Source organism: Melospiza melodia, chromosome 7, assembly GCF_035770615.1.
Source record: "Melospiza melodia melodia isolate bMelMel2 chromosome 7, bMelMel2.pri, whole genome shotgun sequence".
NCBI lineage: Eukaryota > Metazoa > Chordata > Aves > Passeriformes > Passerellidae > Melospiza > Melospiza melodia.
The window spans coordinates 14,434,288-14,457,151 of record NC_086200.1 but is presented as its reverse complement, the minus strand read 5'-3'; positions in this window follow the sequence as shown (position 1 = coordinate 14,457,151).

Here is a 22,864-nt window from a genome sequence, read left to right as displayed (position 1 = left end):
AGTAAATTTTGCTGTCGTCTGAATAGCAATGTTTGTGTCAAAATAGTATTTTGTCTCCTGTATCTGCAGCAGGTAAGCCTTTTCCTGTCAGCAGTGTTGCTTAACCTTTCATGTCATATCCCTCTTCACATCCATCTTCTGCTTAAGGCTTATTAATCTACTTTAGAATTGGCACGTGGAATAAGACTACTTTTCATTTTTGAAAGCTAATGTCATTTGACCTACTTACAGCAAATAATTCATTAATTGCAAGTCCCCAGCTAGCATCTTTTTGGCATATTCTAAACTTCTAAAGAAGTAACAAAAGCACTCTCCAATACTTGACTTTAATATCACAGTGGGAACGCTGGTCTTGTTTCCAATAAACAATCATGGGTATGGTAAAACAAAAGGAGGGGTTAGAGTTTTCTCTGTTAACCTACAGTGAGCTTGGATTTTGCAATATGCATGAAGTTAATTAACACTGTTATATAAAATGGCTAATTTAATCAATAAATTGGAGTCAATGCTGATCAACGACAAGGTGGATAGGCTTCCCTTCGCTTTCAACACAGTGCCAAGTCGGGCTGGTTTGATAGTACCAAGTGGCTGCTGCAATCTGCCATCCAGAAGCGGGGCAGGTGAGTTTTGTTTGCAAGGGAAAGGGGCCGTGGTTTGTGTTTGGGGGCCTGTGGATTGGAGTGGCCGGCTGGCTCCTGAAAATCCACGATACGCAGCATGGCTCCTAGACCCAAGGTGGCACCAGTGCCAAGTCAGGCTGGTTTGATAGTACCAAGTGGCTCCAGCAATCTGCCATCCAGAAGCGGGGCAGGTGAGTTTTGTTTGCCAGGGAAAAGGGCCGAGGTTTGTGTCTGGGAGCCTATAGCCTGGAGTGGCCGGCTGGCTCCTGAAAATCTACGATACGCAGGATGGTTCCCAGACCCAAGGTGGCACCAGTGCCAAGTTGGGCTGGTTTGATAGTACCAAGTGGCTCCTGCAATCTGCCATCCAGAAGAGGGGCAGCTGAATTTTGTTTGCCAGGGAAAAGGGCTGTTGATTATGTTTGAGGGCCTGGGGCTGGAAGAGGCCGGCTGGCCCCTGAAAATCCACGATACGCAGGATGGTTCCCAGACCCAAGGTGGCACCAGTGCCAAGTCAGGCTGGTTTGACAGTAAGAGGTGGCTCCTGCAATCTGCCATCCAGAAGCGGGGCAGGTGAGTTTTGTTTGCCAGGGAAACGGGCGGAAGTTTGTGTCTGGGAGCCTATAGCCTGGAGTGGCCGGCTGGCTCCTGAAAATCTACGATACGCAGGACGGTTCCCAGACCCAAGGTGGCTCCAGTGCCAAGTCGGGCTGGTTTGATAGTACCAAGTGGCTCCTGCAATCTGCCATCCAGAAGAGGGGCAGGTGAGTTTTGTTTGCCAGAGAAAAGGGCCGTGGTTTGTGTTTGGGGGCCTGTGGCTGGGAGTGACCGGCTGGCTCCTGAAAATCCACGATACGCAGGATGGTTCCCAGACCCAAGGCGGCACCAGTGCCAAGTCGGGCTGGTTTGATAGTACCAAGTGGCTCCTGCAATCTCCCATGATCACATGAAGAAATACTTTCTGGTGTCTGTACTGGCCCATATGCTCTTTCTTCTCTCCCTCAACTTCTCCATCACCTCTCATCTGTTTCACATGCGCTATCTTCAAGGTCCACAGGCTACTTTTCACAGAATCTTCAGGCCTGATGCAGTAAGATCGATGAATAAAACAGAGCTGGGATCTATTTTCCAGTTTGGATAAAATGCATTCTGCACACAAATCCAAGGAGAAGGTGATGCCCAATGCCCAGAAAAACTTTCACTACTGCTAGTGTTCTACGTCAACCGCAACTTAGTCTGAAAGAAAAGCTTTTTCTCTGAGAGCATCTGAGAGGTTTGCATGAAGCACTGATATCTGACATATGCAATTTTGAATTGGAGAGGAAAAAGAAAATGGCAAGAAGTTTTTAATTTTAGTGGTTTCAATTTTAATTTCCGTGTACTTTTTCAAAACTTGTCAGCTCAAATGCCCATCAACATCTTTTAGTCATCTGTAAGTCAGTATTCATATAAAATGTGCTTCAAATCAAAAGAATTTCAAATTTGCACTCCAAGTTTCTATGCCTAGATTTATGATTTCCTACACATATTAGATGAAAGGAAGGCCTTTTTTACTGAGGGAGTGCTGGAACACTGGAACAGGTTGCCCAGAGAAGTTGTGGGTGTCCCATGCCTGAAAGTATTCAAGGTCAGCTTGGACGGGACTTGGAGCAGCAACAAAGGAGAAGCTTGACGGTAGAGAAACAAAGTTGGACTATAGAAGAAACTCGGACTGAAGTATAGGAGCAAGTTTTCTCTCAGCTCTTGGGGTAAATTCAAAGTTGTACAAAATGACATTTATCTGTGATATTCACTACTGTAACAGAAAGGTTCATGAAAACTGTACAGAAGATAGCAAATTTTAAAAGAGATAAGAATTACAGCATAAAATCCACGGGATGGGTTACAACATGAGACACTCTCTAAGAGAAAATCTCTGTGTTTCAGCACTTCATCATGGTAAGATTTCATGAAGTGCCAAAGAAGGCGGCAAAATATCATTCGGGACATTATGGACTGGAATTCAGCCTGGCCATTAGTAGGAACTGGCTTTGAACACATCATGTAGATATACCACACACACTTTCCCTTCACTGAAAAATGACTGTTTACAACGAATAAGCAATTGACGATCACAATTGATTGAAAGCATCTTAAACATGTCAAGTATTTCATTGTAGATGATCTGTGATCCAAATGCTTCTTCCACCTTAGAGAGGGACAGAACAATTCTTCCATATCATGATGGTTTAAAATTGTATCAACCAATGTTTTCTGCTGAAAAGATATCATCTATTTTTTTCTATTTTTGGAAGAAAATATTCCTAGACATACAACAGGTGAGAACTAAGTAATTTTAAAGAAACAAATGAAATGAAAGTATTCTGTAAATAGAATTAAATGAAAAGCTGTGTTTTAAATAGGAGCTAAATATTAAACAGAATTTTTGTACCAGGCATTTGAATTACTGCACCAGCTCTTTTGCCCATAAAGAGAGCATTTCAGTCTTTTCCTGCCTGCTTCCCCTTTGGAGACAGCTGTGGCCCTAGGATTTGCGTCTGAGGGAGAGCTCCATCCTTGGACCTCCTGATCTTTCCCAAGTGGCCAAATGGGGATGCACCAGCAGCACTGCTGGGAAGGTGCTGGCTCAGTGGCTGTTTGTTGAGACTGTGCCCCCCATATCAGCTTTATGTGTGTGTGTGTGTGGGGGGGAGGTGCTCTGGTGGCTGTGGTTACACACTCACTGGCCTTGGCAGAGCACAAGTCGGAACCTTTGAAGGTTCCAGCTGCTGTGAGGCGCAGGAGGCAGAGCTGGTGCTAGGCACAGTGTGGTACTGTGCTGAGGGAAAGGTGAATACAGTTAATAATCCACCCTCAGCTAATCACTGAGGGCTGATGGGAGGCACAGGCTTGGTGGAGTGGCTCAGACACTGCGGCTCCGCCGTGCAAAGCAGCGTGGCTGAGCTGGTTGTTGGTCAGGTAAGGGCTCAAATATATTTCCTGCAACTTGCTCCAGCACAGTTCAGCCTGGAAAAAAGGCATTTTTCCAAGTGTAGGGGAGTCAAGCTCCAATAAATGTCAGCTGAGCCCTGGTGCTTGCTCCCCTGCATGAAGCCTCAGTGAGGCACCAGGGCCTCCTGTCAGCAGGAGGGGAAGGGAGATCAGAGTTGTTGGAAGAATACATGACTGAAGGCTGAGCACAGGGTTGGTGGTGCTTTGCGTGGCTCTTGCATGACATCCAGGCTGGGTGTTGCAGTGTGAGCTAACCTTTTGTTTTGCATCAGGCTTTATGCCAGAGCCAGCCCCAGGCTGCACATTTTCACCCAAATCCATTTTTGTTGTTGCAAGACTGCTATACCTGCCACTGGGTTTCAACCAGTGTTACCAGCAACACAGGTCTGTTGGTGTGAGTGAAACACCCACACAAGCTCTTTACAGCTTCAGCACAAATTGCAATACAGGAAAGAGGCCTTCTCCTCACAGCCCCAACAGATAAGGCTGAGTAAGAATCCCAAGCCAGGACAAACTTCTCTGCCATCCCTAACCCATGCCACACATAGATTGAGGGATAGGAGTTTGCAACAACTGGAAACTGCCCTTGACCCACTGCTTTACCTGGAGAGGATGCAGCTGTTCCAGCCGAGGGTTCCCACATGGGCACAATGGCTGGTCATGGTTCGGAGACGTTTCTGCTGCTCAACGTCCCATAGCTTATAGGGGCCTGAGTAAATATATGTATTGCAGTAAAAGATCTCTGTATTGTATAAGTGACCCTGCCCTGATTCTAGTTATTGTAAATGGGCTGCAGCTGCAATGTCCTTGATTGGGCAGTAGCCTGTGGAGGTGGCTGGGATAAAAGGGGATGGGGCATTCAGGGAGGGCTGTAGAGGAGCCCTGGCTGAGAAGGAACAACAGCACTGCTGTGAAGAGCTGCTGTGAGAAAACCACCCAGAAGGTATGAGACCCTAGAAATATGATATACAACAATGTAAATGCAACAATAGCTGGAGAGGCAAAGTAAAAAGTTCTTCAGAAGAAACCAAATCCTGTTTCTATGCCCTAGGAACCTCACTGCACGGGCTCTGGCATTCAGCTTTCTCAGTCAGGGAACAGAGAAAATATGTATCTCATGACTATAGCACAGAAGGTAACGCTGCTTATCAGAAAACGCCCAAATCAAACCCTGCCTTGCACACTGGGCAGTTCCACCCCACACCAGGGAAGACAAGTCAGGTGCATGGCATCCTTCCTCTGCCAGCCAAGGTTTTGTCCCCAGGCCCCACAGTTCTGTCAATCCCTTGAAAACACCTCTAGTTTTACTCCTGCATTCACCTGAATCTCAGCACTACTTGTGCCAACAGCAAGGTAGTCTCCTTCTTTAATCCATGATGCAGAGGAAATGTAAACATCTGGATGCTCCATCTGCAGCAGGGGGATAATCTCCCTAGTAGCGTGATTCCACAGATAAACAGTGTCATCCAGAACCACTGCCAGGAAGTTCTGGGAGCTCCAGTCTATGAGATTCAGATCTACACTTTGAAAGAGCAATGCAGGTCACACCATGATGGCTAGAGAGCCCTGCCCTTCACCCGTGCTGCTGCAGCAGGTGTGGGTGCACACGTGCACACACACACGTGCAGGTGAGGGGCAGCCTTCTGAGTGTCACTATGCCCAGCTGCTGGGGCCAGGTACCCTGCTCCAAGGCATCTACACTGTGCCCTAGACCACTGTGCCTGTAAGGCCACACAGGGACACTCCAGAAGTGGTCTGTGCTAGCCTGGGTACACAAAATAATACAGACAGCCCAGTTACCCTGTCCTAGGAACAGCAATCCAGTACAGAATGTTCTGGATGCCCAGCACTCAACCCTGTAGCCTACTTACAGTAGTCGTTGAATATCTCTGGTGCATCCAAGACCCGTTCTGGCTTTGAGGGAATATATCTGCTCTTCTTCCTGCTCAATCCAGGTGCCATTTTCTGACTGTAGAGCACTTTCAGGTTATTCTGATAGTCTGTGTGCAGGGGAACAGGTTTGTTAACCTGAGTTAGTTTCCTCCCAGCTGAGTGCTGCTCACCCAACTAGGAATCCCTTGGAGTGAAAATAAAGTCCTAAGAGAAACACTCACAAGCCTGCAGTGCACTAAAATCACTGGCAGAATGAACTGCTGAGCAGGGGTGAGCTACAATTTCCTCATTCATGGAAACAAATTTAACAAACACTTGGGTTTTTGAATCCCATTATATTTAGTTGCAGTTTAAGCTAGAAAGTGCACAGCAGAGGCTTTGATGCTCTTACAGACTTCATGAACGTTTGGAACCTGCAGTACCGGTAGCTGTCACCGACATCTTTCCATAAAAATCCTTTCTTTAGGATTTTTCCCCCTTCTGAGAAGCTGTGGCCTCAGCAACAAAAGGTAAACAATGGTTATCTGCTGCTGGGGAATGCAACAGGTGGATGCGTGATCAGTCTTGGGTGAATGTTTGGATTTACTGACCACTCACAGCGGAGCTGGGTCTCACCCTCTGCTGAGAAACAGCCCTTTGTTTATTCATTCTTTTCCTATTCTTAGCTTAGCTAGCTTCTGAGAACTTTCCTTCTATTTCTTTTAGTATAGTAATAATGTAATATATATCATAAAATATTAAATCAAGCCTTCTGAACATGAGGTCAAGATTCTCATCTCTCTCTCCACCCTGAAGACCCTTGCAAGCCCTGTAACAGGTGACCAACTGGCAGTCATAGCAACTCTCCTAAATAAATTCACTTTAACTGTTATGCCCTCCCTCGACCTCAGGAACCTTAAGAAAGGAGACTCCAGCCTGTACAGCTCTCAGAAACCAGTTGATTTCTCCTGTGACCACACACAGAGCCTCTGTGTTGCTGTTCCCCTGACCTGATCCCTCCTGCTGATTCAGCTCACACGGAGCCTGTATCATACCTTCTGGAGCATTCTGTGGTTTTCCTCTGAGGTGGAGGATCTTTGCCTCTTCCACATCAAAACCATTCAGATTCACTGCCCAGGCTTTCTGTTGCTCCTACAGAGACAAATCACCCTCAGTGCAATGCATTTAAAACAATTCCCATGCTGCAATTTAAACAGACATCTAAGTCCCCTTCTCTTAGAATCTGAAGATGTTTGACTGTGCTGCAAGGGTCAGTCACACAGAGGCAGGTCAAAGCAGTTTTCCTCAGACTTTCATACATTGTCCTGCTCACATTTTCAAACAATGGCAAATTCAGTGTCATTGCCAGAGGGAAAAGCCACAGCCACAAAGCGACCAAATGCTTCATAAACAGATTTCAGAACACAGTGTAAAACATTCCAGAAGTGTTCCCTGTGGAGACCTTGTCCTAGAATAGCTACCACCAGCAGTTTCACTTTGCATAGGCTTACAGCTTTGTGTTTTTGTTGCCTGCTACATTTTAAAGCCTCGTTAGTCAAAAGCTAAATTTTGCTACCAGAAGCAGCATAGGCTTCGAGTGCATGGCAGTCTCTACAGCTTCAGTCTCATCCTAGGCTCCTGAAGCCCAGAGCTGCAAGTAGTGATGGCTGGGACTTGTCAGTGCCGTGTGCCCCCTTGATAGAACCTATTGTTCACTGCTCTGTAAAGGGGCAGGAAGGCGTAGCAGTTATTGAAGTAATTGTAACTTAGCAACATGCTCACCTTCTTGGTAGGGGAATCCTCAGCAGGGTCATTCTCTTTGGTTAGGAGGAAATTTGCCATCTCCATCTGCATAGTGCTGCGTTTGGGAATGTAGCGATCCCCCCCGGCCTTTGTGGGGGTGCTTTGAATTTTGGATCCAGATTTACCTGCATTCACATATGAAAATATTGTCTTACAGCTATTTAACAGCCTGTATTAGAGCTTTCACGGGAGCAAACCCAACACTCTTCCACATCACACCCACCAGACAAGTAGGACTCTGAGGTCTCATGCCACCAAGTCCAAACTAACTTATATTTTCCTCCCTGCCACCAAGTTGGTTAGGGACTGTGTGGTGCAACTCCTTGGGTCTAGTGCAACAATTCCAGAGTCCAGAGATAAGGGGAAGATACAAAAACGCTCACAGGATGTAAAGCTGTCAGCTGACAGTCCTGCCCACACTTGTCCTAGCATCCAGCTGTGCCAGCAAGGCTCAGCTGGGTGAACAGCAGCTCGCCAGCCCCAGTGCTCAGAGCTCTGCCCCTCATGCTGGCAAGGAGGTGGGTGGCTGTCAGGAGCACAGCCCACCTCCTCCTGCCTGAGCAGCAGCCGGTAGGGCAGCGTGGCAGGGAGCCCAGAGCCCCGTGGCTACGGACAAGCAGCCTGGGCCAGGCTCCCGCACTCAACCTCTGCCGCCGGTGGCCGGCGCTCACCGGGTGTCTTGGACGGCGTCTTGCTGGGGCTGTGGGAGCGACATGCCGGCTTTATGGGGGACATGCCGACGGGGCTGGGCCCGGGGCCACTCTCCTTGGCCTTGCGCTGCCATGGCGCAGGCGGCGCGTTCGGGATCAGCGTGTCCAGCTTCAGCAGCCCGTGCAGGTCCGCCTCGAACAGGAACTGCGCCGTGGTCCTGCGGGCGGGCAGGGTGAGCCGTGCCCACCGGCCGGGCTGAGCCTACTCCGACAGCCCCGCCGGCCTCCCCACCACCGGACCGTGCAAGCGCTCCAGCTGCTCCTCCCCACTAAGGGACACCCCCACTCTCCCCAGCCGCTCCTCAGGACACCCCATCAGCCGATACGCCCTCCCTCCGCTTCTCGGGGGTCCTTGATCAGGCAGCACCCCTTCCAGCTGCTCTTTGGGGCTTCTTCCGATAAGCAACATTCTCCCTTCCCCTGCCTTTCAAGGGCAATCTCGTCCCTGCTCTTTCTCCTCCCCACCGTGCTTTGCCTCTGCCCAGTGCCCCTGGGGCTGCTCTGGGCCAGGCAGCCTCAGTGGGAGCCAGCACTGGCTGCAGCCCCAGTGGGCCCCCCCCAGGACAAGGCCCAGCAATTAGGAGGCCAATGAAAGCTCTGGGCAGCAGCAGAACCCTCAGCAGAGTTCTTTGGACAATCAAGGACCGGCCACCCCTACACTGCAACCTCACTGGGAATGTTTTCTGTCTGACGTAGACTTTCAAAAGCAGCTGTTTGAGGGAAAGGTGAACTAAACACTCACCCTTTTCTCTTCCAGCAAGTCCAACTTCGGACAGAGCATAAGATGAAGATCAGCTCCAAGACAAGCAGGCCTGCCAGTAACCCTAGCCAGAAGCCTGTTCCCTGACAGAAACCCCTTCCAAGGCCCTTCTGGGAATCAGGAACATGTGCTGTGGTTCCAGCTGCACCTGTGGGAGCGATGGGGATCGTCAGCCCGTGCTGTGCTGCACTGCTGAGCTGGCAGCACGGTGGATGCGGGCAGGACATTCTCCGTTTCCCCCAGAGCTTTGGCCTGCAGGGACCTTGCCACCCCGTGGCACAGGCTGTGCCACCCAACAAAGCCCAGCAGGCCGAGAGGAGAGCCCGGGCGCAGCGCAGCTTTTTGGGCAGTCGCTGCTTGGAGGGACACGGGCCACAGCCATCCCTGAGCAGTCCCTGCCAGCCCTGGCCCTCCCTGCCCCGTGACAGCTCCCCCCGCCCCAGGGCACAGAGTCAGGCCCTGTCAGGACCCAGTGCAGCCCCTGCCCAGTCGGGAGCCAAGGCTGGCTCTGGCCCTGGGCTCGCGGCAGGGCTCCCGCTCGGGGCTGCTCCTGTGCCTTGGGCCTCTGGGCACTCAGGGCCAGCTCCGGAGCAGCTGCAGCGGGAGGGACGTTGGTGCACGAGTCCCCTTTTCCCAGGGCTCTGAACGAGCTCCAAAGGCGCCTCCAGCTTTGCCGGGCTGTGCAAGGGAGGCCCTGGTAGAAGAAGAAGAGCTGCAGCCACACAGCTCTGCCAATGGCTGAGCCCTGCTGAGCCTGGCACAGCAATTACCTTCTGTGCCTGTGCCCATGCCTGTGTTTGGCTCGGACTCCTTCCTGCAGCAGGGGCTGCCAATCGGCCTCTGCTTTGTTGGGGAAACACCTCCTTCTGTCCTAACTTTTGGCCCATCACTTGAGAAACAAAAAGTACACCTTAAAAGATGGAGAAATTCTCCATTTCTTTAATGGCATGTTCAGAACGTCATGCTTATGCAAAATCGGATAAAATCAACAAATCATCTGGGCTTTTTCAGCTGGGCCATGGCCCACCGTCCTTCAAACACCTGCCAGTGCTGAGCAGAAGTTGTGAGTGGATCGTGCAGGGTGAGGGCACACACATGCATGGCTCTGTCCTGGCACCTGCAGCGATGCCCCCCTGGCCGAGCTTTGGGCTCTGAGCTGGCAGGTCTCACAGGGGAAAGGCCTTGGCGTACCCTCACCATCTCCCAGAGGCTCAATCCTGAATGTGGGCTGGGAAGCCAGATCACCTTTAGCAACAGGCTCAGCTGCAAAGAAAGGCAGGACACAACAGCTCCAATGGCACTGCTGAAGATTCTCCTTCAGGCCCGAGTGGCAGTGAGGGCATCTGGGTGATTGGTGCCCTCCAAGGCACTCCCTTGGCTCTTCCTTCCACTCAGGAGTAGGGCCAGGGGGACCTCGTGCCTGCAGTGGCCCCACACTGGGATGGAAGGAGCCCCTTGCGGGGCAGTCGGGGCAGAAAGGACTCCCTGGAGCAGCCAGCAGCTTGAAACCCAGCCCCAGGCAGGGCCAGGGCTTAGCAGTGGCAGCAGAAGCAGCTCGGGCTCCCTGGGGGCTGCAAAGGAGCTGAGAAAGGCTCAGCCCCCAGGCACAGCCCTGGGCCCAGCCCCTTCCCTCTCTGCTCTTCTCTGTGGCTGCACAGAGCACACAGAAGGACACAGTGGCATTGCACACGGGAGGAGGATGGACAGCTAAATGCCCCTTCCTCCCACTGACAGTGATCCTGTGGGATCCCTCAGGGCTCCAGAAGGGAGCAGGGTAAGGTTTCCAGAACTGATCTACCTTCAGTGAAATTTAAGGGAACTGGCTCATGGTAAGCTCTTGGCATACTGACACAGATTATTCTGTCAGGAAAGGTACATTCAGAACATGCCTCCAACATCTGACAAGGTCTTCAAAGCACCATTCACCAGCATTTCCAAGTAATCCAAGTCATGATCCCAGTCGAGGAGGGATCACAGATGCTACAGAACCATTTCCATGGTGTGTTGGGATCCCCTTCTCCCTTGGGGAATTGGGGACTGCAAGGGGGTGGGGTAAGGCTGTGGGAGCCTGTGGCTCCTGGTCACTCTGTACGCTCTTTGCAGGTCCTGTGCAACATGCCTGGAGGGGCAGCTGGAGCAGCCCAGGGCCCTGGGGCTCTCTCCCTGCCACACAGGAAACCCTCACTAAATGCTTGGGGAAATCTGCAGTGCCACAGCTGTCACTCCCAACCTCCGTCCCTCCCTCCTGCTTGCCCACCTGCCCATGGAACAGCTCCCACATCACATGGGCACATAGCCAGGCCCTCTCAGGACACACTGGAGCCTTGCTCTCCCCCTCTGCCCTTTCCCCACCACGGGCACCCTGTGCAGCCGCTCCCAGGTTTCGGGACATGTCTCCCACGGAGGGAGCCCAGCAGGACAGCTCAGTACCCGAGTGCCCTGAGCCTGCTCGGGACAATTCCTCTGGGCTGTGCCCATCTTATCCGGGCTGTGCCCGCAGTGCCAAGCAGCAGAGAGGGCAGCTCAAGCCTCAGCAGGGCTCAGGCCCAGAAGCAGAGCAACTACCTCCTGTGGCTGTGTCTGGCATCGCCTCCCTTCCTGCAGGAAATGCCACCTTCAATAGAGCCCCTCTGTCCATCCCTTGAGAAAGGAAGAGGCACAGCTGGATCAGATGGAATCATTGCACATCCAGGAGGTGGCCTGTTCAGGAGGCAATACTTGTCCAAAACATGGATAAGGATCAGGAAAATTGATCTTGGAAGGGCATTAAACCAAGAAACAAGTACTTCAAAACCCCTGGAGGTGGCTGCCATGGTGAGTTCCCTGAGGTGTCAAAGGCCAAGCCACACCCATGGCTGCTTTCCCTGAGGTGTCACAGCTGCAGCCCCAGCCCCATGGCCGGGTTTCCTGAGGGCTGGCAGTCCCAGTCTCGCTCCATGGCCGGTTTCCTGAGGTGTCACAGCCCCAGTCCCACTCCATGGCCGGTTTCCCTGAGGGCTGACAGCCCCAGTCCCCCTCCATGGCCAGTTTCCCTGAGGTGTCACAGTCCCAGTCCCGCTCCATGGCCGGTTTCCCTAAGGTGTCACAGTCCCAGTCCCGCTCCATGGCCAGTTTCCCTGAGGTGTCACAGTCCCAGTCCCGCTCCGTGGCCGGTTTCCTGAGGTGTCACAGCCCCAGCCTCGCTCCATGGCCGCTTTCCCTGAGGTGTCACAGCCCCAGCCTCGCTCCATGGCCAGTTTCCCTGAGGGCTGGCAGTCCCAGTCTCGCTCCATGGCCGGTTTCCTGAGGGCTGGCAGTCCCAGTCTCGCTCCATGGCTGGTTTCCTGAGGTGTCACAGTCCCAGTCCCGCTCCATGGCCAGTTTCCTGAGGTGTCTCAGCCCCAGCCCCACTCCATGGCCAGTTTCCCTGAGGTGTCTCAGCCCCAGCCCCGCTCCATTGCCAGTTTCCCTGAGGGCTGACAGCCCCAGTCCCGCTCCGTGTCCGGTTTCCCTGAGGTGTCAGAGCCCCAGCCTCGCTCCATGGCCGGGTTTCCTGGTCGCTTTGAGGTGCTGTTCCTCTCTCTCTGTGGAGAAAGTAGAGGCCAAGGAGCTTGCAGAGCAAGCCCAGAGCCACGAGGGCTCTACTGCCTGCTCAGCCCTGTGTGAGCTCTGCTCCTTCATGCCTTCTCCTCCCATTGTCAGGTCGCACTGACACTCGGCCTGAGCCCAGTGTTCCCTTTTGGGGCCAAGGGAAATCTCTGCTCCTGCCTCTGGCACAGGGTGCTCTGCCAGCAGGTCAGGGAAGGAGACAGCCCTGGAGAGAGGCATGAGCAGTGGAGGAAAGCCAACATCACTGCAGTCTTGCAAAAGGGCACCAAGAAAGAGCCAGGAAACTGCAGGGCCATCAGCCTCAGCTCCATCCCCAGAAAGGTGACAGAACAGCTCCTCTTGGATGCCATCTCTAAGCCTGTGGAATAACAGGAATGGAAACCATGCTTGACCAATCCCATAGCCACCTGTGCTGCAGTGACTGGCTGGGCTTGTGAGGGGAGAGCAGTGGTTGTTGCCAGCTGGGACTTCAGCAAGGCTTTGTCCCTGCCTCCCATAACAGGCCCCTGAGGCAGCTCAGGGACAGTGGGGCAGAGAAGTGGACAGGGGAGCTCCAAACTCAGGTAGCTGTGAGCTCAGGGCGCCGTGCTGGGCCCAGCCTTGTTTGCCTTATTCCCCAGTGACCTGGCAGAAGGGACAGAGTGTTCCCTCAGTGTTTGCTGATGGGACAGAATTGGGAGCAGGGCCTGAGGCACCACAAGGCTCTGCTGCCCTTCAGTGAGACCTGGAGAGGCTCGAGAGTTGGGCAGAGAGGAACCTAATGAAGTTGCACTGGGAAAAGCCTCTAGAAGAGCTTCAGGCTTTGTAATTACCAGGCAACAGAAGTGTTTTAGTATAGTGGAGTCTATAACGTTGTCTTGTAATGTCCAGTCAGGGAAACCACTGCGTCTCTGTATGTCATAGGACCAGTCACTTGTATGTATGTCAAGAAAGTCTTTGGGAGAAACATGAATGAATTCAGAAACTTCCCCTGATATTATTTTGGATTTTCACGATTTTCTGGAATGCTGGGTGAAGTGTAAGGATGCCAAAAGGAAAGCGAAAGCAAACCAATAAATCTTTAAAAACTCAGAAGCCTCTCCTGTCTGTTCCTTGAAGAAGTTGCCAAACAATGTCACTTTTGCAATCCTTTGAAAGATCTTATAGGAAAAAGCATTGGCCAAAAGTGCTGCCCTGTGTTTCTGAAGAGCAACATGCATTTTGTGTTGATGCAAGGTTTGTACCAGGGTTTGGGGTTTTTGTGTGTGCTTTGAATGTGAGCCTTTGCAGGACTATTAATAATTAGACCATGTACTGAAGAGAACATGTTACTGTGTTGTGCTGTTCAGTGCTGAAGAGGGTTGAGACAGAGCAGGTAGCTCTGTGTATGTGTGTAACTTGCATGAGCAGCACGGGAGCAGTGCCCAGGGCCTGGAGAAGCAAACGGGTTCCCGGTGCTGAGGACAAGGTGTCCAGAGCTCGGGATTGTCCGGCCAAGCTCTTCTGGCTCCTTGTGCTTCGAGACCTAGCCGGGAGCCCTGCAGAGCCCCGGGTGCAGCTTCCTAACTTCCCCCCTCTTCCTCTGCCTCCTCCCTGCCTCCAGGGTAAAGGCACTCCCTGGCATTGCACTGGCTGTGCCTCCCTCCTAGACCAGTGAAGGGATCGTTTCCCAGCCAAGGTGGCTCTCCCATGGAGACAGGAAAATGGGCAAACTCCTGCTGCCCCAGCATCAGGCAGGTGCAGTGTGTCCTTGCCTGTCAGTCCCTGCCCTGCTTCCCAGAGATGCCACTGATTGTTCCACAAGTCATGGATCTGCATTTCCAGGAGCATGTTTGCAAAGACACGAAAGAGAAAAATTGACAAGAATTGTTTGTGCTTCTCTTCCTAATTTTTTCCAATGTATTTTCTAGTAGGAAAGCATGGACCAAACTGGCAAAGTTCCTATAATGTAGGAAAAGCATCCTCCTGTATTTGACTTGAGTTGAGGACAGTTGCAAGCTCTCCTGTCAAATGTACACAGAAAATTCTCAGTGAATTTTCTGTCTTTCTGCTGAGTCAGTATAAAAGATGACGCTTCTCAGAAGCTTAATACTAATTTTTCCATTTATATGGAAAGTCAAAGTTGTTAGTTCATATGATGGCAGGATAACGGAGGCAGCTGTGGTGGTGTCCAGGTTTATCTCCTGTACCCAATGGTGATCAGCAGCAGCATCAAATCAGGTTCATCTTAGTTTTCTGCAGACAGGTCTTGATGAAAACATCAGTTCACCTAGAGCAGGGATGGAATCCCTGTAGTGCAGCTGACTCCGCACGGGCTCTCTGGGCCACCGCCTGCCAGGGGCAGGAGCAGAAATTTCCCTTGGCCGGGGCCGGAGCCCTAGTGTGGCAGTGCCTGAACAGCACCTCCCTGCCTACAGTGCCACCCTGGATGGCTGCCCCAGGGCCTGGCATTTGACTCTGCACTTGCTGCCGGATTCCCGGCCGTGCTTCCACCCTGAGCAAACGCTTGGACCATTTTAGAAGCTCGGTGCCCAAGGGGGCCGCCACAAGTGGTTGCCAGGGACCTGGGGCCATGGCTGCCCCGATTTTGGGTACACGGTGCTGATGTCAGAGTGGCCATTGTGACCTGTGCCACCAAGGCCACAAAAGGGAACGCGGGGCTCAAGCCGAGTGTCAGTGCGACCTGACAACGGGAGGAGAAGGTAGGGCGGGGATGTGGCTGCCCAGGGACCAGAGGGGCCCCACACCTCGGGGCTCTGGGCCTGTGCTGCAGGCTCACCTGCCTCTCCCTTCCCAAAATCACAGAATCAGCAGAGGAACAGCCAGAGGACACTGCAGTGTTACTCAAGGCGACGACGGGAGGAGAAACAGACAGGAGCAGGGCTCACGCAGGGCTGAGCAGGGAGTAGAGCCTCGTGGTTCTGGGCCTGTTCTGCAAACTCCCCCCCCCCTTCTTTCTCCCATAGACAGAGAGGAACGGCACCTCGAACTGACCACGTCCTTCGAGGAGATAGACTCAGCGTAGACAGCCGCCATGTCTGACAGAAAGCAGGAGGGTCCTGGTGCCAGGGAGCCAGGTGAAGGCAAAGCAGCTCTCTGATAGCTTGGCCCAGGGGCTCTTGTGGTAGCAGGCAGCGTGGGGATCAGAACAGAGGCAGCGGGAGGCAGGAGCTGCTCGGCCATGCCAGGGCTGGGAGCCTCCTTCCTGCCCAAGTGGGGCCTAGCTGGGCCAGGGGGCAGCTCCTGGGACAGCCGTGCCCGCAATGGCCCCTGCTCTGCAAGGCCTCCAGCGCTGCCCATCAGCCAGGCAGGGACAGAGCAGCCTTGGGGCCGATGCTGCTGCAGGCTCAGAGCCCCGCACAGCTGCTCATGCCCGGTGCCATTGGCTCTGTCCCCTGCAGCCTGCATGCTGTGTCGCCGTGCCGAGGCTGACCCGGACATGTGCGGTGACAAACTGCAGAAGGGTGGGCTCTGTGCCCACGTGTTCTGCATGGTGAGTGGCTCCGGGCGCTCCCTCCACCTTTGCAATGGGCAGCTCCTCCCGCCCCCTCCTCATCAGCTTCTCCCCTTGGCTGCAGTTCTTCGCCACTCTACTATTTCAGCAAGAGACGGACCGCGGGGGACTCATGAACTTTCTCCCTCGAGATCTCCTAATTGCAGTGCGGCGGGCGGCACAGAAGGTGAGAGCCTGACAAGAGCAGGGAGATTTGTGCCTGGCGAGGTTTGCCAGAGCTTAGCCCAGACTGCAGGAAAGAAAGGCCGGCCCAACAGTCGGGACAAAGTCTGGCTCCCAGCAGCTCTGGCACAGAGGCCCTGGCACAGCAGCCTCCCTCCTCCAGCTGGCGGCTCTGTGGGCTGGGAGCCGGCAGCGGCCACGTCCTGCGCCCTGCCCTTAGCCCTGGGGCTGCCTGGGGAGGCCTCGAGGCTGCTGCTGCTGCTGCTGCTGCTGATGCAGCTGCTTGGCTCTTTCCAGCGCTGCTGCGTCTGCGGCCAGAGCGGGGCAACCATCATGTGCTGCAGGGAGAACTGTGACAGATGGTTCCACTTGCCCTGTACCAAGGAGGGCGGCTGTGTCAATCTATACGTTACTCCGTTCAGGTACCTCATCTCTCTTTATGGCCACCCCTGGGGAATGATCCAGCATTTCTCACTTTCCCCATCCCTTTGCCCCCAGCTCTTTCTGCCCTGAGCACCGTCCAGAGCAGGAGGTGGATGTGACTCCTGAGCCGGACACCGTTTGCCTCATCTGCATGGAACCTGTGGAGGACAGAAAGACCTTCACAACATTGGTGTGCCCAGCGTGCAAAAAGGCCTGGTTCCACAGGGACTGCATCCAGGTAGGAGCCCTCCCCTGAGCCCTGGGGCACAGCAGGTGCTCAGCAGCAGCAGCAGCAGCAGCAGGGCCTCGCTCACCCTGCCTGTGTTTGCCCTGCAGGGACAGGCCTTGCGCGCTGGTGCTTTCTATTTCCAGTGCCCCCTGTGCAGAGACAGTGGGGAATTCCCTGTTGAAATGTTCATCTTGGGGATCCGAGTCCCCTTCAGGTTGGTGTCCTTCTGCCTGGCCCACCAGCCAGGAGGGTGCAAGTGCTGTGCTGTGCCAGGCCCTGCCCCAGGAGCCCTGGCCCTGCCCTGTCCTGTGAGTCTGGGCTTCAGCTTCACCCCCAACTTGGAAAAGTGCTGGAGAAAGAGCTGGGACACCCTGGACCTCCGTGAGGGAGAGCAGCAGAAATTCATCATCTCTTCCTTTCTCCATCAGACAGCCAACGTGGGAGGACAACGATGCCTTCGCAGATCTAGGAGTGAGGCACGGCCAATGCAATGCCAGGGAGTGCCTTTACCCTGGGGGCAGGGAGGAGGCAGAGGAACAGGGGTAAGTTGGGAAGCTGCACCTGGGGCTCTGCAGGGAACCTGTGTCTCGACAAGGGCTCAAAGCAGGAAGAAGCAGAAGCGCTTGGCTAGACAACCACGTGCTGGTACACTTTTTGTTCTCAGTGCTATGAGCTTGTTTGCCTCCCCAGGCCCTGGCAATTGCTCCTGTGCTCCTCCTGTGCTGCTGAGGGCACCCACAGGCGCTGCTCTGGCCTGAGGAACAGCACACAGAGATGGGAGTGTGACAGCTGTGCTGGGCTCGGAACATGTATGAGTCAAAGTCCCCGGTGTCCCTGGGCTAGGGGAGTGCCCAGGCCGGGCTTGGCAGAGCGCAGCATCCACTGCTGGAGGGCTGGGGGCACTGCTCTGGCCTGGCTTGGCCGGGGCCTGGGTGATCTTTGACATTCCTGCTTGCCCTTACAGCCTCCAGGGATGAGACAGAGCTCAATGGCCCCAGGCCGGCCAGACAGTCAGGACTACAATCTGCTCGTGGCTGGTCAGAATCTGAGGCCATCAGCCCCAGCTCCCACAGCCCTGTGCCATTGGTGCTGGTTTCCCCACCTCCATCTCCAGAGACGGGCAGCCACAGCAGGCCCCAACACGGAGCATGGCAGCAGGCGCTGCCATCTTCCTCACTGGACACCAGCAGCATCAGCAGATCAAGGGCAACACGCAGCACGTCCCCGGACCCTGAGGACAGGGTCCATTCCAGACGTGCTGGGCCCAGCCGCAGGCGAAGCTCCTCTCGCCGGCAAAGTCGTGCCCAGAGTCCACCTGTCTGGTCCAGGAGTCACCGTGACAGGAACAGTAGGACAGGGCCAAGGGCTGAGAGGCCCAAGCAAAGGGAGACACCATCACGGACATCCCCCAGACGCAGGTGCTCCCGCCAGCAAGGTCGTGCCCAGAGTCCACCTGTCCGCTCCAGGAGTTGCCATGACAGGAACAGAGGGACAGGGCCAAGGACTGAGAGGCCCAGGCGAAGGGAGACATGGTCAGGGCCATCCCCCAGACGCAGGCGCTCCCGCCAGCAAGGCTCGGCCCGGAGTCCACCTGTCCGCTCCAGGAGCTGCTGTGACAGGAGCAGTGGGACAGGGACAAGGGCTGAGAGGCCCAGGCGAAGGGAGACATGGTCCGGGCCATCCCCCAGACGCAGGCGCTCCCGCCAGCAAGGCTGGGCCCAGAGTCCACCTGTCCGCTCCAGGAGTCGCCGCGGCAGCAGCAGTGGCACAGGGACAAGGGCTGAGAGGCCCAGGCGAAGGGAGACATGGTCAGGGCCATTCCCCAGACGCAGCCGCTCCCGCCAGCAGCGCCGGGCCTCGACTCAAACTGTGCGGTCCAGGAGTCGCCAGGACAGGAGCAGGAGGACAGCAGCGAGTGCTGAGAGGCCCAGGCGTAGGGGGACATGGTCGGGGACATCCCGCAGGAGCAGCCGCTCCCACCAGCGACGTCGGACCTCAACTGGGACCTCCAACAGCAGCACGTAGCGCCGTCATCTTTTCTTTCTAGGCCGTGTGTTCCTTGCCAGAAGTGAAGGTGAGAACGGTCAGTGCAGGGACCCTGAGATGTGCAGCTCTGTGGGCAAACCCTATTAGCTCTTGATGTTTCTACTGGCAGGAAGAAGTCTGGGCTAAATACCTTGATTTCTGTGTAACTGTGTATTCAGTGAAAAGTCACTTAAGGATGTGGCTAATTAAAAAGGACTCTTGTTCCTGCCTTTAGACTTCAACCTCAGATGTTTCCCCACTGCTTACCCTTGATAATGAACCACTCCTTAATGGGCTTGGATATGCTTAGGGAGACATTCAGAGCAAGGTGGCTCTTAGGGAAGCTGTGTCCGAACAGGACGTGTGCTGTGTTGCTATCCTTGAACAATCTCATTTCAGTAAAGCCAAAAAAAGAAGAAAGAGATGAGACACTGCCTCACTGTCTGAAGACAACTCCTACACCATTGCTGCGGATTTGAAAGAGGCCTTTCAAAGAACAAACCAGAATAGACGGTATTTCCTCCGTCTATTCTGGTTTATTCTTTGAAAGACCTTCAAAGAGCAAACCAGACTGAGGAAATACCCTGGGACAAAGAGGATGCACAGGACTCTGCCCCAGATGACCATTTGGGACCTTTGCCTGAGGATGATGCAGCTCAGGAGACGAGTTACTTCAAGTTTTCTTTCTTTGGAGGCACAGAGGAGTTGGGCATCAAAGAAGGTAACAGCAGAACCCTTCTAACAGTGCCATTGCTAAGGAAGAGCTTCTGGCAGGCACTGTAGGACAATATGGTGTAAAAAAGGTCAGGATGCAGGGGATTTTCAGCAACAGAAGTCAGTAATTAGGCAGAAGCATTTTGATCTTCATTTCTGCTTGCTAGGGTTGTGGTAGATTATTGAGAGGTGCCTCATGCTTGCATCTCAGGAATTCTGAAAGGCATGCTTTGAGAAGGCATTGGGGGTTTTTGCTGAGTGGTGAAAAAGCTTGTTCTCATGCCCTGAATTCCTCAAACAGGGAAAAAGGTGACACACCAGTCATATCAAGTTTCATAGGAACTCACAAGGCTTTTAAGGAAATGTGCGTTAATGTAGAGGGAGGAGCAAAGTCCGAGAGCTGGCCCCAAGATCCATGAACATTCTGTTTGTTACTGAATTCTACTCTTGGACCTTTAGAAAAAGGAAATGGAATGACACATGATCATTGGGGTGTCCTAACCTTAGATAAAATGAGGCCGTCTGAAATGAAGATGAAACAACATTAACTCAAGTCCCAGTCATGTAGGAGAGAAAAAAAACCCCGTGAAGTTACCCAAAATATTAAAAAACCCAACGCAACAGCACAAAGCAATGAGCCCCCCAGACTTGTGCTGAACTGAAAAGGTATTCAGTGTCTTCTGAATGCAATGAGAAATGTTTAAGAATACATAAGGGATCCCTGGAACAAAGTGGAAAATACAAAGTGGAGCAGAAATGTAGCTTAGAAAATCTGGCAGGGTCAGATTCTGTCCTTCCTAAATCTCTCTTCTCCACTGTAAGTATTTCACGTGAAAGGAGGAATTCTTCCTGATGATTAGAGGAATAATCTGGTTTTGGCTTTTTTTCTCTATTGGTGCTGTCATTGCAGAGCCTCACGCGCTTGGGACAATAAAGCCAGTAAAAGCCACATGGCAAGAGGATCCACGTTTCCAGGACAGCAGTTCTGAGGGTGACGATGAGTCTGAGATGTCAGAAATTGAACAGGACCAAGAAATGCAAGTTCCATTTCTCTTTGTTGTCTACTTGGCTGTAGTAGTTGGATGCTGTGGGAATATTAATAGCAGCACTCAGGGAATGGGAAACTGACATTGCACACCTCTGAGCAATGAAAGTCATCTTAGAAAACCGTTTGTGCTGCACAGAGTCAAAACTCCCAGCAACCCATTGGATGTGAATGTGAATATGGAAAGAAAGAGCAGAGCACAGGAAATTAACTGGGTCATTTTGGTTTGACCAACTCCAAACTGAGTTTGGCCAAAAGCCAAAGACACAGTCAGTTTTCTCTTTAAAAGAGGATTTGGAAAAATAAAAAGATTTATTTGGTTTCTAGGGAATAAAGCTTTTCAATGTATGGCATTTCTCTGAAGCACTACAGGATTAACTTGTGTTCATGAAATTTGATAGTACAATTTAGGATGCTCAAATCCCTTTGTCCTTTTCTAGGTTTCTTTCTTTACCATGCACAGGAAGTGCTAGAGTTTTTTTTTTTTGTTCTCCAAAGATGATGAACGCCTAAGAGGTATGATAGAATTTCTTTACGCTCTTTTATATTTTTTTTTCCTTTTAAACCCTTCCTGTAATTCAGTGAGGAGGAAAAAATGCTGCCTAGTTATCAAAGTTTTCTAGTCAAAATTTGCCACCCTCACTTGTGATCCAAGTTGTGGTAGAATCCCGTGAGAAAGTCCTGGCAAAATAAAGGTCAACCAGATTTTCTGGCTTTCTTTTCTTTCAGACAATTACCGAATAGGAATCTGGACTTTTAGAGTTTACCAAAAACTTAGTCACTTGACAGCTTATGTAGACATTTCGGATCCTTTCGAGTATTTAAATCATCTTTATCTTTTTCCTCTCTTTCTGGTGTTACTATTAGAAATGAGGAGTGTTCTTGTCAGCCACATATGTCCCTGTGGTTCTTTGTTCTAATGAAGCTGGGGTTTTGCTTCTGAATGCAGTGAATTTTGTATTTAGAAACAAAGAAAACAACATCCAAAGGAAACATGCACAGTCCCCAAAACCTGCACAGGCCACCAAAACAATTGCTGGCTAGATTTTGTAGAATAGAGTCTTAAGCTTAAAGGATGTGCCTTCCATGAGACTGATTCCATAACTCTGCTGAAATGCACTGCTGTGTTCACACAGTTACCAGCCTGCAATCTTCCAGGCAGCCTGATTTACAGGGTGTGTTGAAATGGAGAGCTCAGGCCTCAGCAGGCCTCAGTTCTGGGGGAAGATGTGGGGTGCTGGTGCTGAGCTTCTAATGCAACAGCTGCAATTTCACTGCAATTCAGATTGCAGCATGTTGAGGAAAAGTGCTGCTGCCTTTGATTGTTCTTAGCACACCAGGCTGCAGTAGGGAACATTTCTGCTGGAGCCAAGGCGTGGTGGGGGCAGGAGAACAGGAAGGATGTGAAGAATTGATTTCTGATTTTAGTGCTGTGGTGGTCAAGATTGTTAGAAGTAGCAGCACATTCACAAGTGTTTAAGGCTATTAATTGGATGTTTCTTTTGTGCAGAGGGTCCAAGTTATTTTGTAGATTAGTAGAAGTCAGTGAAGAAAAAGAGGGTTAGGAAGACAGACGTAGATTATTGCTTGAGGTGAGTATGGAACATCTGTTCCCTGGTAAGTCTAGGTGAAAACTGAGCATGGGGAGGGATTGCAGGTATGAATGTGCATGTAAAATTAAGTCAGGACCTCGAGAAGAGCTTTAAATTTGTGATGAACAGGGAAGAGAAGTTTTTTAGTGTAGCGGTGTGTATAACATCCTGTTGTGTGGTCCAGTCAGGTAAACCACTACATCTTTGTGTGTTACAGGAGCAGCTACTTAAGTGTATGTAAGGATAGTGAATGTAGAGACTTCTCCTCATAGTGGATTCAAGAACTTCTCTTTAGAATTTGTTAGATTTTCATTATTTTCTGGAACGCCAAAGGAAGCATTAGGATACCCTATAGGAAGTGCAAGCAAACCAATAAAGTTTTTACTGATTAGAAGCGAATCACGTTTGTTCCTTGAAGGACTTGCCAAACAAGGTTACTTTCAACATGCTTTCAAAGGTCTAACAGGGATCAATATCAGCAAACCCTGTTAGGTCGTGTTTGGGAGCTGGGGCTGAGGCTCTCGTGCCCTGGGGAGCCATGGGAAGGCTCCAGGCCTGAGTGTGCGGCCAGGCCGGGGCCATTGAGCTGCAGCCCATCCCTGGTGGATGCAAGGGCAAGCAGGAATGCCAAGGGACCCCAGGGCCGGGCCAGGCCAGGCCAGAGCAGTGCCCCCAGCCCTCCAGGAGCGGACGGGCTCTGCCAAGCCCAGCCTGGGCACTGCCCCCAGCCCAGGGACAGGCGGGTGCTTTGCCCAAGGGCTGGGCCCAGAGCAGCAGAGCTGTCACAGCCCCAGCTGGTTCTGGTCTGCGTGCGGCCCGAGCAGGGCCCGTGGGTGC